Source organism: Balaenoptera ricei, chromosome 10, assembly GCF_028023285.1.
Source record: "Balaenoptera ricei isolate mBalRic1 chromosome 10, mBalRic1.hap2, whole genome shotgun sequence".
In the NCBI taxonomy this organism is placed as follows: domain Eukaryota; kingdom Metazoa; phylum Chordata; class Mammalia; order Artiodactyla; family Balaenopteridae; genus Balaenoptera; species Balaenoptera ricei.
The window spans coordinates 20,369,400-20,383,520 of record NC_082648.1 but is presented as its reverse complement, the minus strand read 5'-3'; the positions used below and the strand labels follow the sequence as shown (position 1 = coordinate 20,383,520).

The 14,121-nt window shown below is 36.1% G+C and overlaps 1 protein-coding gene across 6 annotated transcripts in view; it reads left to right on the top strand.

The window, feature by feature from the left end:
* Window positions 1-14,121, top strand: part of SOX5 (SRY-box transcription factor 5) — a 995,182-nt gene that overhangs the window by 131,145 nt on the left and 849,916 nt on the right. For 3 of the 6 annotated variants that reach the window (XM_059935454.1, XM_059935450.1, XM_059935451.1), the window contains exon 2: window positions 4,530-4,611. The exons of the other annotated variants lie outside the window; for them this stretch is intronic. The gene's annotated coding sequence lies outside the window, so the exon portion shown is untranslated. The remainder of the gene's footprint in view (window positions 1-4,529; window positions 4,612-14,121) is intronic. 6 annotated transcript variants of the gene reach the window in all.

Below are 14,121 nucleotides of genomic sequence, written 5' to 3'. Positions count from 1 at the left end.
TAAAAATGTATCATGCAAACATTAATAAAAAGTAAGCAGGAGTTGCTATATTAATATCAGATACAGTAGACTTTGGAGCAAAGAAAATTACTAGTGACAGAGGAGGATATTATATAATGATAAAAGAGTTGCTCCATCAAAAAGACACAGCAATACTAAATGTGTGTACACTAAATTACTGAGTTGCAAAAAATGACATATTTGAAAAAAGAAAGACACATTTATAAATATAGTTGAAGACTTCAACACCCCTACCTCATCAATTGATAGAAAACTAGATAGAAGATCAGCAAGAATATAGAAAACTCAACATCAGTAACCAACAGACTCTAATTGGTACTCACAGAACACTCCACCCCACAGCAACAGAACACATATTCTTTTAATCTAACCATGGAACATATAACATGATAGACCATATCCTGGGTCAGAAAGCAAGTCTCAACAAATTTTAAAGAATTAAAATCATAAAGAGTGTATTCTTTGACTACCATGGAATCAAATTAGAAATCAATAATGGATAACATGTAAATCTCTGAACACTTGGAAATTCAGTAACATACATTATATATATCTATGGGTCACAAAAGAAGTCTCAAGGAACATAAAAAATACATTGAACGGAATGAAAATAAAAAATACAACATCAAAATTTGTGGGTCACAGGTAAAGAAATGCTGAGAGGCATGTTTTTAGCATTAAATGCATACATTAGAAAGAAGTAAAAGTCTCTAATCAATAATCTTACCTCACACTTCAAGAATCTAGAAAAAGAAGAGCTGAATATACCCAAAGCAAGCAGAAGGAAGGAAATAATAATGTTAAGAACAAAAGTTAGTAAAATTGAAAACAAAAATAATCAACAAAAAAAGCCTAGTTGTTTGAAAAGACTGATAAAGTAGACAAACCTCTAGCAAGACTGACAAAGAAAAAACAGATAAGACACAAATTACCAGTGTGAAGAATGAAAAGTGTATCACTGCAGACCCTGCAGACATTAAAGGGATAATAGGGGATACTAGAAACAATTCTACACACATAAATGACAACTTAGATGAGATGGACCAACTCCTCAAATGACACTACCACAACTCACTCAATATTAAATAGATAATTTGAATAGCCCTATAACTATTAAGGAAATTGAACAAGTAATTTTAACATTTCAAAAGAAAACTCCACTCCCAGATGGCTTCACTAGAGAATTCTAGCAAACATTTAAAGAAGTAACATCAGTTCTACACAATCATTTTCAGAAACCCATTCATTTTATGAAAGTGGTATTACCCAGATACCAAAACCTGATAAAGATAGTACAGAAAGGAAAACTAGAGGTAAATATCCCTCATGAACACGGACACAAAGATCCTTAACAAAATATTAGCAAATAGAATTCAGCAATATATAAAATAACATATATACCATGACCAAGTAGGGTTTATTCCAGGGATCAAGGTTTGTTCAGTACTTGCAAAACTGTTGGGCAATTCACCATGTTAACAGGCTGAAGAAGAAATATCACATGATCCTATCAATTCATGCCGAAAAAGCACTTGACAAAATTCAACACCCATTTAGGATAAAAATTCTCAGAAAAATAAGAACAGAGAACTTCCTCAACTTGATATAAAGCATCTGAAGAAAACTGCATAAATTCTGTAACTAACATTACTCTTAATGATGAAAGATAGTTAGTTCTCTTCAGATCAGGAACAAGGTCAAGAATGTTTGCACTCACCAATTTTATTTAATACTGTGCTAGAATTTCCAGCCAGTACAAAAAGACAAGAGAAGGAAATTAAAAGCATAGAGATCAGAATCGAAGAAATAAAATTGTCCCTATTTGCAGTGACATGATTGTTTATGTAGAAAATCCCAGGGAACTTAAAAAAAAAAAAACCTTTCAAAATTAATAGGTGAGTTCAGCAAAGTAGTAAGATATAAGATAAACATACAAAAATCAACTATATTTCTATGTAATAACAGTGAACAACTGGACACCAAAGATAAAGACACAATACCATTTATAATCACTCAAAAATTTAAATGCTTAGGTATAAATCTAACAAAACATGTATAGGACTTGTATGATGAAAGCCACACAGTACTGATGGAAAATCTAAGTAAATAGATATACCATGTTAATGGATTGGAAGACTCACCATAACAAACATATCAATTCTCTCCAAACTGATACACAAGTTTAACACAATTTCTATCAAAATTCCAGCAAGATTTCTTTTGTAGATATAGACCACATTATTCTAAAAATTTTATAGAAAGGCAAATGAATCAGAATAGTTAGAAGAATTTTTAAATAGAAGAATAAAGTGGGAAGAATTAATATACCCAATTTCAGGATTTATCATATAGCTACCGTAATCAAGACTATGTGATCTTGGCAGAGGGATACAAGTATATATCAGTGGAATACAATGGAGAACCCAGAAATTGGCCCACACAAATGTAAATTGATTTTTGACAAAGGTGCAAAACCAATTCAATGGAGGAACCATAGCCTTCTCAACAAATGGCACTGGAGCAGTTGAACATCCATAAAGAAAAAAATGAACCTTGACCTAAGTCTTACAACTTATACAAAAATTAACTCAAAGTACATAGAGAACTTAAATGTAAAATTTAAAAATAAAATTTTTATGAAAAAAATGGAAAATCTTGTTATAAAGCAGAAACTAACACACCATTGTAAAGCAATTATACTCCAATAAAGATGTTAAAAAAAAAAAAAGGAAAATCTTCAGGACCCAGGGCTAGGCAAAACATTGTTAGACTTTATACCAAAAGCATGATTCATAAAATAAAAAATTGATAAATCGGACTTGAGCAAAATTGAAAACTTTTGCTCCATGAAAGACCCTGTTAAGAAGATGAAAAGACAAGCTACAGACTGGGAGAAAATATTTGCAAACTATATATTTGGACTTGTATTAAGGATTGGTATTAAGAGTGTAATCTTTCAAAACTCTAAAATAAAAAATGAAACAATCCAATCAGAAAATAAACAAAAACATGAAGAAACATTTCATGGGAAAGGATATATACAGATATCATCTAAGCACATGAAAAGATGTTTGACATCATTAACCATTAGAGAAAAGCAGAATGGGCTACAATAAGAAATAGTGACAACACCAAATGCTGACAAGGATTGCAGAAACTGGCTCACTCATGCATTGCTAATGGGGATGTAAAATGGTACAACCATTTTGCAAAACAGTTTGACAGGTTTTTAAAGAAAACTTTACATACAACCACCATAAAACCCAGCAATTGCTCTCCTGGGCATTTATCTCAGAGAAAGGAAAACTTATGCTCACACAAAAACATGTATACAAATGTTTATAGCAGCTTTACTTATTATAATAACCTCAAACTAGAAAGAAAGCAGTGCCCTTCAATGAGCGAATGGTTAAATTATCCAGACCATAGAACACTATTCAGCAATATGACTGAACGAACTGTTGATACACACACCAACCTGGATGAATCTCCAGAGAATTGTGTTGCTCCTATGATTTTGTTTGTATAATATTCTTGAAATAACAAAATTATAGAATTTGTACATTAGTGGTTTCCAGGCTTTAAGAAGGAGATAGGATGGGAGGGCTATAAAAAGGCAATCTGAGGGACTCTTATGGTGATGGAAATGTTCTGTATCTTAGCTATCAATGTCAATATCTTGGTTTTGATATTGTACTATAACGTTGCAAGATGTTACCATTGGGGGAAACAGGGTAAAAGATACAGGGGATTTCTCTGTATTACTTCTGATAAATGCATGAAAATTTACAATGATGTCAAACTAAAATATTTGATTAAAGAAAAACACAACCTTCTAATGGCTTCTAGTTTAAAATTCAAAGCCTTTCCTTGGCCTTTTCCAACATCATTCATGTCCTACTTGTCTCCCCCTGACATATCATGCTGCAGCCACGGTGGCCTCTTTGCTGTTCCTCCTGCACATGCTCAGCAGGCTGTCACCACAGGACCTTTGTGTTTGCTAGTCCCTCGGCCTGGAAAGTTCCTCCATCTGGCTTACTCTCTTTATCCTGGTCTCTGCTCAAATGTCACCTTATCAGAGAGGATTTTTCCTTGAATAGTCTCTCTAAAGTAACACCCCTGTCACAATCTATTCCCTTACTTGGATTTATTTGTCTTCTCTCATTAGAAACAGGTTTGATGCTTTTAAAAATTCCAAGTTTTTAGGATAGGAACCTTAAGTCCCCTACTATGCCTACTCTTTTCTATGTTTTCTTCTGGGATTTGGAGCATTTGATTTTCAAAAACAAACCAAACGAGCTGATTCATTCTATTTTCTTTCCTTCTGCTGATGCTTCTATAAATTTCTAGATGGAATTTAAGAGTTCTGTGGTAGTGGATGTTGTGTATTCTGTCAGGTTCAGTTTGTCACAATCTTCTGGCATTTCCCCAAACAGCTAAGATTTGAGAGTCAACTTCCTCACACCATGAATCTGCCTCTAAGTGACTTAGCTCTAATTCTCTTCTAGGCTTGTTAATCAGTTCACAGTGTAAAGACACACTTTAAGAGGATCCTTGGAAGTCTTGGACAAGCTTCCCCGCATGTGGCAGGTATGTGTCTACACACTGAGTGTGCAAGAAATGTAACTTGTTTTATTCGTCTATAGTTAAATCTACATTATATTTTAACCCTTCATTTGACCATGTGGACTCAATTTGAGGTTGCATCCTAATTCTAGGTAAGGTTATGAGGGCGAGGGGTGACATATCTGCTCCTAGGCTGTCATCTCTCTATGAGTCATGTTTGTCCTCTCATCCTTTGTCAGTACTTGTGAGCCATTGCTGAGGCAAACTTTGGTCTTCCTTCGAGGATCTTCTCTCCTTCTCTTGGCTTCTTCCAGATACTTCCCGGGCACATGAGGGTGTGCTCCTGCTAAACTGGAAGAAACTCTCTGGGGTGGCATAAAGCTCTTTGCTCCTTGAATGCCACTCTGAAGCACGTGGTCCTTGTTCTGTTGCTTCTGAGTCATGCTATTGTGGGAGGTCCTTGGCAAAGCTGGTCAGGTCCATCTACCTGGACATATTACTTGGTCATTTCCAAGGTCCAGACTCCATCCAAGAAGGAAAATCCTTTCCACCCTCCATTATCTCCTACCAACATATTTGGGATTTCTCTCTGTAACAGTACTTCGAACAAGCACAACTTAGGAAATCGTTTAGTTTTTTTCTTGTTGTTTCTTTAAAATGAATTGGGGAATGGAGGTGGGTATTCCCATGCCTCTGGATGAAATTTAGGTCTCAGGTAGGCTCCATACCTAATAGGGATTACCCTTAGATTAAAAAAAAAAATTCTATCCACACTTTAAATCACAGACATTCAGAAATTAGAATGTCCAATCTCAGACCATAATCGTAGCTTCAAAGTTCATTTAATATCAAATCATCTCTCCTCTTCTCTCTGAGGCCCATTTTTTGGATTGGGCTATTGCAGTGGGAGAGGGTGTGTTGTTTTCTTTCTCTATCTGTCACCTCCTCCGCAACTGGCTAGCTGCTATTGCTAAATCCTTAGGGGTTGGAACATGGGAAGGAAAGGGAAAAGAGTGTCTTAGGGTTGTTTCTTACATGAACTGGTGCTATGTTAAGCTGGCTCCAGCTTTCTGGGCCTGGCAGATGCTTAAAACTGATAGTCACTTGGCCACTTTGGGGGGACTTTGGTTGCTTCCCTTGCTGGACCCTTTGTCTTCAACTCTCCTGACTTGGACAAGGCTTCTCCTTCAGCTGTCCACTTCCCACTCAGCTCCTAGTTTTCAGCTAATCCATCCCACATGAACTCATATTTAGTGTATCAAGAATACTTCCCGATGGTCATCTTGGGCTTCAGTCTGGCTGTCTCATCCCTGGCCCACACCAGCTTTGTGAAAACATGCATCTCATGAACCTCCAAGGGCAGGAGGGGTTGAGGGTACTTCTAAAATTCCAGAGCTGCTCCTAGCCTTACCCTCTTGTCCTCCCGATTTCCAAGGTGGGAGCCAGTCTGCAGTCCATTGGGTTTCCCAAAGTCCAGGCTGTCTAAACTATTCCTTTGAAGCCTCTCTAAAGATTTGAGAGAGAAAATAGTCCCTTCCATCCCTCTTGCTTGGGGTGAGGTGGGACTTGCCATAGGGCAGCAGCTCAATCCAAGAACCATTTCATAATGCTTTTCCTCACCTCTATCCTTTTGATCCTTTACATTCTCTGGTTGGCTTTTAGAACCATCCATCCAGTTCTTATGATTTTTTTTTTTTAATCTGGATTTTGATCTAGCCCTTTACTTTGGGATTTCATGCCTGTTCAATGAAGGTGCCTCAGTTGAATCTTCCAGTCTAATATCTGGTCATTCCAGCCCCACTAGGAGGAGTTAGGGTGGTGGGGAGAGGGTAAAGTTTCAGCCACCCACCCCCAACTTGGCATCTAGATTCACTAATGTCCGTACATGCCTTGACTACCTTATTCTCCACTCAGAGGTATCTAAATCTGCTCTTAGCTTAGTAAATAAATAGGAGGGTCTCTTCTAAGTCTGTTTCCAATGCATGAGAATCATTCTAATTTCTCAGAGCGTCTTAGGCTTTTGAAACTCGAAAACCAATAATTGACATTCCTCCTTCCCCCATGCTTCCCTGCTCTGCCAACAATTTTCTTATGAAAATTGAGCGTAGAGTATAGCAACTTGGCTGACTGAATGGAGAAAGAAGCAAGATTCAAGGAAATGAAATAAAATACTTCAAATATTATACCCTATATGATAAAAAATATTGCCTGCCCTCTTTTGAGTATCTATGATGTGATTTTTAACCCTTATAATGGCGCTGCATCCTTTATATTAAGGATTTGACATTTGAGGAGACCAGGTATATTAGTTTGCTAGGGCTGCTGTAACAAAGTACTACAAATGGGGTGGCTTAAACAATAGAAATGTATTGTCTCACAGTTCTGGAGAATAGGAGTCTGAAATCAAGGTATTGGCAGGGTTGGTTCTTTCTGAGGGCTGTGAAGGATCTGCTCTGGGCCCCTCTCCTTGGCTTGTGGATGGCATCCTCTCCATGTCTCTTCACACCATCTTTCCTCTCTGAGTGTCTGCTCTATGTTCAAGTTTCCCTTTTTTCTACGTACACCAGTTATATAGGAATAGGGCCCACACTAATGACCTCATCTTAACATAACTAATTATATCTGCAATGACCCTATTTTTAAATGTCACACTCTGAGATACTGGGAGTCAGGACTTCAACATGTGAATTTGGGGATGGGACACAATTCAACCCATAACACCAGGGTTCAAAGAGGCTCAATAACTTGAACGTCACACAGACCTTGAAATGCCATTGTGGGGATTCCACACCATGATGGTGTGATTTTAAAGTTCGTTCTTTCTGCTGTACTGCACTTCATCTCAGGTGACTCTTGCATGCAGCCCTGTGCAATGAGGAGAATGCTGTTACTCCTTTAAACAACCAAACCAGACTGGCTGGGGCATGGATCCACACAGCAAAGGAGTTCAGACTTAGACATAGATCATACTATCACAAGAACTCAGGATAACATCTTAACACAAAGGAGGAACAGGAACGTGTTTGTGGAGAGGTTCAATCTAATACCATCATACCATAGGCTAGAAAATGAAGTTATACCTGAACTAGAGGTATAGATTATGAAGAATTCAACTGGCTCTGAAACTACTAAAGTGGTGTCAATGTGAGTTCGGTGATGTTATTCCTATGGCCTGTGGTTTGTGTTTTTGGTGTTCCTGACCTGTATTCATATCTAAATATGCTGTGTGTACATGGTCTACTCTATGTAGAGCATATTTAAACAATGTGTAATAAAACAAAATATTTAAATAATGTAAAAGAAAAAGAATAAAATGTTTGCTATAAAGTTCCTGCAGGCATTTACTGGATAGTGATAATGATAGTTTTACTAAAAAAAGTATAAAATATGTTCAGCTTCAATGAGGATTATATTTAGGAGAATTATCAGATTATTTTGGATATTTTCCTCATAAAAGCAATTCTTTAGTGCATCCTATGTGGAAGATAGAAATTGTAATAGTGATTTGGAAACGTGGCTTCATGCATATGAACATAATTTGAATCTTGTAGTATTTAGCACTGTTTTATTCCAGATGGCAAAACATTTTTATTATTCCTTTCAGTTAGTGCTTGAAATATATACCTATGGAAATAAGTCCATTATAAGATTTTTCTTGCCAAAACTCTAATAGATGCTCACTTACTGAGAAATATGTGTACTGAGAAATATTTAAGAAAAATACACTTTAATGAAGCTGCACTAATGATATTTATTTAGCTAATTGTGTACAGGAATCTAAACATGATTTCAAGTAAAGTAGACTGTTGGCCATGTAAATAAACCTGGCACAGGTATGCAGAATTTTAAGAGAATTAGATAGCAGATTTAATGAAAATTAGAGTAAGCCTCAAAGAAATATTTTATTATAAATTAGATTTCCCATTATAAAACAAATACAGCCACATAGCAAAAATATTTTAAAGTAAGGGTAAAAAATTACTAACAATACCAATGACCAAAAGCAATAACAGTAATCTTTTGGTATATTTACTTCTCTTCCTTTTTCATTCATTTGTTCAACTAAGGATTACTGAGCACTTAATTCAGGCACTTGGGAGATAAAGATGGCTAGGACAGGGTTTCTGCCTTGAAGGAGATTTTAATTTATCAGGGGAAACACATCACGGATGAGTCCTTATAATAGGTCGTAAGTATAATACTGGAGGAGAGTGGGCCAAAGAACTTGCTATCAACTCTGTTGTCAGGTCCGGGAAGACTTTAACATGTAAGTTGGGACAGAAACATTAGAAGAAATCTGTTAGCCAGAAAATAGAAGAAAATACACTTCAGTTAGAGGAAAGAACATCTGCTGAAATAACATCATAAGGAACTGTAAATAATGCAGCACCTCTGGAACCACAGAAAATGAGGTTGGAGAAGTAGGTGGAGGTGATATCATGGAAGGATTTGTACCAATTATACTACTGGCAAGAAAGATTTTCAAGTAGGGAAGGGATATGTTTAGAATTTCATTTTAGAAAAATTGTTTATCAGTAATATGATTGGATGGACAGCTTAGAAACTGCAGCCCTCAGGAGCTAAGGGTTTGGTAAGGAGTGAGATATACCAAGAAGCTGAAATAAAGCTTAAATAAAAACCGCTTGGCTTGCATGGGCCTCTAGCGGTATTTTGGTGGAGACTGTAAAACGTGTTCTTGTGGTCCTGTGTTTTTATAAAATTTGCCAAGAGTATGAGTTTTTAACTTCAGTTTGTTATGAGTGCTTCCTCTTTCTATAATATTTACTACCCCTCTGTTATGCTTCTCTTAATGTTGGGTAGCATTGGTAACGCACATTTTGTACCCACAATTTTACCTTCTTTTTCTTTAAAGAGCCCCCAAATTGTATAAGCTTAGGCCTCACTTTTCAGATCTAGTCCCAAGATGATATTGAAGGAGTCCAGAAGAGGGATGGCAGATTCTTAAACCAAGATTGTAGCTGTAGAGATGAAGTAGAAAAAGATGTGGAAGGCTAAGGGGGAGGAATTACTGGCTCTGTTGGTGTGAGGGAAAGGATAGTGTCAAGATTTCTCCCTTCTATAACTTGATGAATAGTAAGGCTGTTAACAGAAAAAAAAAAAAATGCTAGAGTCAGGTCACTGTCGAAGGTAACAGTTTATTGAACATCTTTATGTGTATGTATGTTTTCACATTTTTGGATTTACAAAAGTTGATTTACTATATCAAAGTGTGTAAGTATTTTAATGCATTTTGTTTTCTGTTACCAAATTGCTTTCCAGATAGACTGTGCCACTTAACACTGCTGTAGTTAGTGTAGACGTGGGTTTTCTTGTCTACACTTCCACTAGCATTGAACATTATAATTTTAATTTTTTTAAACTAAATTATTGGGTAAAATCAGTACCTCCTTTTCATTTTTCTATAAGGTGAGATAAATGTGATCTGTTATTGTGAGCTCTCCATAGGAATCTGTTTTTCAGGGGTAGTTATTGTGGTTTTTTCCTGATAGTGATTTAGGAAGCATTAGGAGGTAGTCCTAAGTCTTTTATGAGAGCAGTCATTACTATACACTCTAAATGCATGCATACATATCTATATTATAAAAGCTAGAAATATATGAGGCTAAAACAATTTTGTAGATGAGATTGTTTTAGACCAGGTGTCAGCAAACTTTTTCTTATAAGGACCAGATAGTAAATATTTTAGGCTTTGTAGGCTAGTAGGTGAAATTGAGGATATTATGTAAGTACTTCAAGAGAGGAAAAAAATTTCCACAAAATTTTTATTGACACAGTTCAAAATATAATAGTAATAATTGAGTAAATTTTTAATAATAGAAGTCTTATAATGAGAAAAATTGAATTCTTTTCTGGGAGGGGAGACATTTCACTTAATTGTAGTTTAGTGTTAATGTTCTCTATCATCAAATTGATTATAAATTTTCATTCATTAAACCATTCTTATTTCATAGGTAGTTGAGCTGGATTTGGATCACAGGCCATACTCCTGGTTTAGACAATGAAATTTATGTCATTTTCCTGTTAAAATATTTGGTTTGATAATAAGTTTCATTTCTGTTGCATACTTTATTTGAACCTCTGGCAATCTACAACTTGCAAAACACTCATCAAAATGCATGCGTGTGTGTGTGTGTGTGTGTGTGTGTGTGTGTGTTACATGTATGTGATGTGGACCATTTTATTCTTTATAGCCAATGGAATTTAGGATATATTTGGGGTAGCGGTACTTTTACAATGAAGCATTTTGTCTGTTTAGATTAAGAGACCAGAGAAGTGAAACAGGAAACTAGACTTGGCAGGTACAAATTTGGTCTGTCGGTATATGTATTGGAATGATTTTGAATGTTCCCTGTTGTTGACTTTGAGTTGACTATAATTGGTTCTGTTCATTAACGTCTACTTCTAACCATTGAGGGTTTGTGCTTTGGCTTTAGCTTTGCTCTTGCTCAGCTACTTTCTAAAAAGTCTTATTTCTTCTTCTACCTCCCTCAAAAACTTGATGTCTTGAAATTTTTTTTTTTTTTTTAAGCTGTGTTGGATCTTCGTTTCTGTGCGAGGGCTTTCTCTAGTTGCGGCAAGCGGGGGCCACTCTTCATCGCGGTGCGCGGGCCTCTCACTATCGCGGCCTCTCTTGTTGCGGAGCACAGGCTCCAGACGCGCAGGCTCAGTAGTTGTGGCTCACGGGCCCAGTTGCTCCGCGGCATGTGGGATCTTCCCAGACCAGGGCTCGAACCCGTGTCCCCTGCATTGGCAGGCAGATTCTCAACCACTGTGCCACCAGGGAAGCCCGGAAATATTTTTTTATAATTCACATTTCATTTGCTAAGAATTCTTGTGGCAGCACCACCCAGTTCCTATGGTTTCAAGAAAGTAAAGGAGGAGGAAGGAAGAAAAGAAACAAAATAGAAAGACATGAAAATTTAAAAAGAATAAGCAGATCATTTCGCCCACTTTAGAGATTGGGATATCCACCTCAAAAGTTTCAACGGGAATTTGATTCCTAAATCTAAGACCAATTTTCCCTTAAACTCTTAATGAGTAGTTTGAGGAGTCAGTAAAAACTTCGGTAAGTTTACTTTCACAAATATGCTGAGTTATGGATTGGATTTAAGAACTGACAGTTGGACTCCAAGTTTATGTTTTATCTTTTTAGTCAATATGAGTGCACAGAATTAGTGTATTTCTAATGCATATTCAAAGATAATTCAAATGGATGAACTCAATATGAAAACCTCATATTAAAAAATCTAGAAAACTTTTCTTACATTATGAGTGCATAGAATATTTTGATTTAATATTTTGTTTAGTGGAGAAATATGCTGTACCTATTTATACAACACACACAAGCTATGTGTAATTTTTAGAGATAATGTATTATTAGATTACAATTTGTATGTTTCTGAGAGTCAGCACAGGAGAAAATTCCATCAAAATTAAATTTTGGAATTACTTTCTTCTCTTCTTTATTTCCATAGGCTCTTTGGAAAACAAGGTTCCAAATGTGTATTTCCACAGTCTTCCTGCCAGTGGCTACCTCAGCACGCTCTTCTCAACAATGATCTTGTTTTTTAGCTGCTGACATATGTGACAATTTTTAAAATTTTGTTTAATTTCACATTGTCTTTATACTTTAGATGCAGAAGGGCTTTGAGTTTTTAGAAGATGGTTACTAACAGTTTTATAATTCCAAAACCAAAATTTGCTCCAAACATTATTCTTTTGTATTGTTTCTGAATTCTTCAATTATTGTTAATTACCAGTTGTACTCACTGTGTCTTAAAATAAGATCCTTTTAATAGATATTTATAATCACAATTATTGACAAATATCTGATATTTATTATTTAAAAAACATTTGTTCCCCCAGAAAAGAAGTCAATTATTTCACCAGAGGCAAAACTAAGCTTCAGGGCCCTTCACTCCTATGAGTTCTTTCCCAAGTTCAGAGACCCTGTAGGCAATGTGTTCAAATAATCATATATTTTGTAAAGTTTGCAATCTAAGCTATTTTACCTGCAATCGTTTATGACCAGTGCCTTCACTGTAACCTCCCTCCCCATTCCTTTTCTGTTTTGCAGTGGCATTGGAGAGGCCATGATTTTGTTTTGGTGGAGGTGGTGGGGAGTCACGCTGGGGATACAGTGATTTTAAATTAGGTGGGATATAGGTATGTTCTTTGCAAACTTCCATGTATAGTGGTGGAGCCATTGATGATGTTCCACTTTGCCAGTTTACTAGAGCCTCGTGACACACAGGTGAGGAGCCAGAGGCCGTAATGTCCTATGGATACGTCCCTTCAGTGCCGATACCTAATGCAACTAGTTTTGAAACATACAGAGCCAGGAGCTACTCTGTGGAAAACTTTCGTGTTATTAGATGTATAGTGTTATAAATAGAGGCTATGGTTTGTATCAATGCCCAGTCACAATAGAAGTTCTCTCCTGTTAGGAATTTAATGACTAATGCAGTTCATGCTATTATTAATGCATCATGTCATTTTTTCTTTTTTGATGAATATTACATAAATAGACTTTCTCAAATATCTGTGTGTTTAGGGCAGAAACTTGTAGCAGTAATGCAGGCAGCAAGTATCTTGTGTTGTGCAGTTGCATGTTTTCTGAATCCCAACTGTGAATAGTTAAAAAAACAATTTGAGTAAACATACTAGATAAAAGAATGGATTATCTTTCCATTTTCTCTATAGAAAGTGATATTTACAAAGAGGCAATCAGAGAGTATGTAGCCAACAACTGTAGGGGAAAAGTATTAGAGAGGTGTGGTTGGGGAGCTAGTTAAGATGAATCTTATGTTTTTTCCCAGATTTTGTGATGTTTATGATATTTCTCAGCATTTTAAAGTAATAATTTGTTGGGATTTTTCCACTGTAAATAAATATTCACTTTCACGTTAAATTAAACATTTTAATTTGTATTCTCTTCTAAAATTGCATAAGCTCTCAGTCCCCACAAAACCTGGATCCACAGAAGAGCTATTAAATATTTAGATACCATGAAGTTAAGGGTTACTCTTAGCCCAGCATAGAGCCTACTATGTATTTGTCACTCATTGTGTTTTTGGAGTTGAATGAGTCTCCATAATAACAATTAGTTATTTTTGTTCAGTGATGACTGGTACTTTATATGGACATTAAGTAATATCTGTAATATTGTAGCTAAGAAGAGTTTCTATAAGTTGTAAGTTGTAGCAAAGAAGAGTTTCTACCTTCTCAGGGTCTTGAAGTGATGAAATCATTCATCTATAGAGCATTTTTTTTATGGGTGAAAAACTTAACCAGGAATTTGATATACGAAAATAATATTTACTTTATCATTTCCTGCAACCACCTTTTCTGGTGTAAGTTGTCAAAAGAAAAAGGAAGGATGGAGGTGGGGGAGAGAAAGAGAGTGAGAGAGATAGGAAAAGGAAGAGAGAGATGAGGAGAGGGAGATGGGGAGAGAGAGAAGGAAAGAGAAAGCCGACTTTTTGGTGGGATTGGATTATATTGTCATGGTAG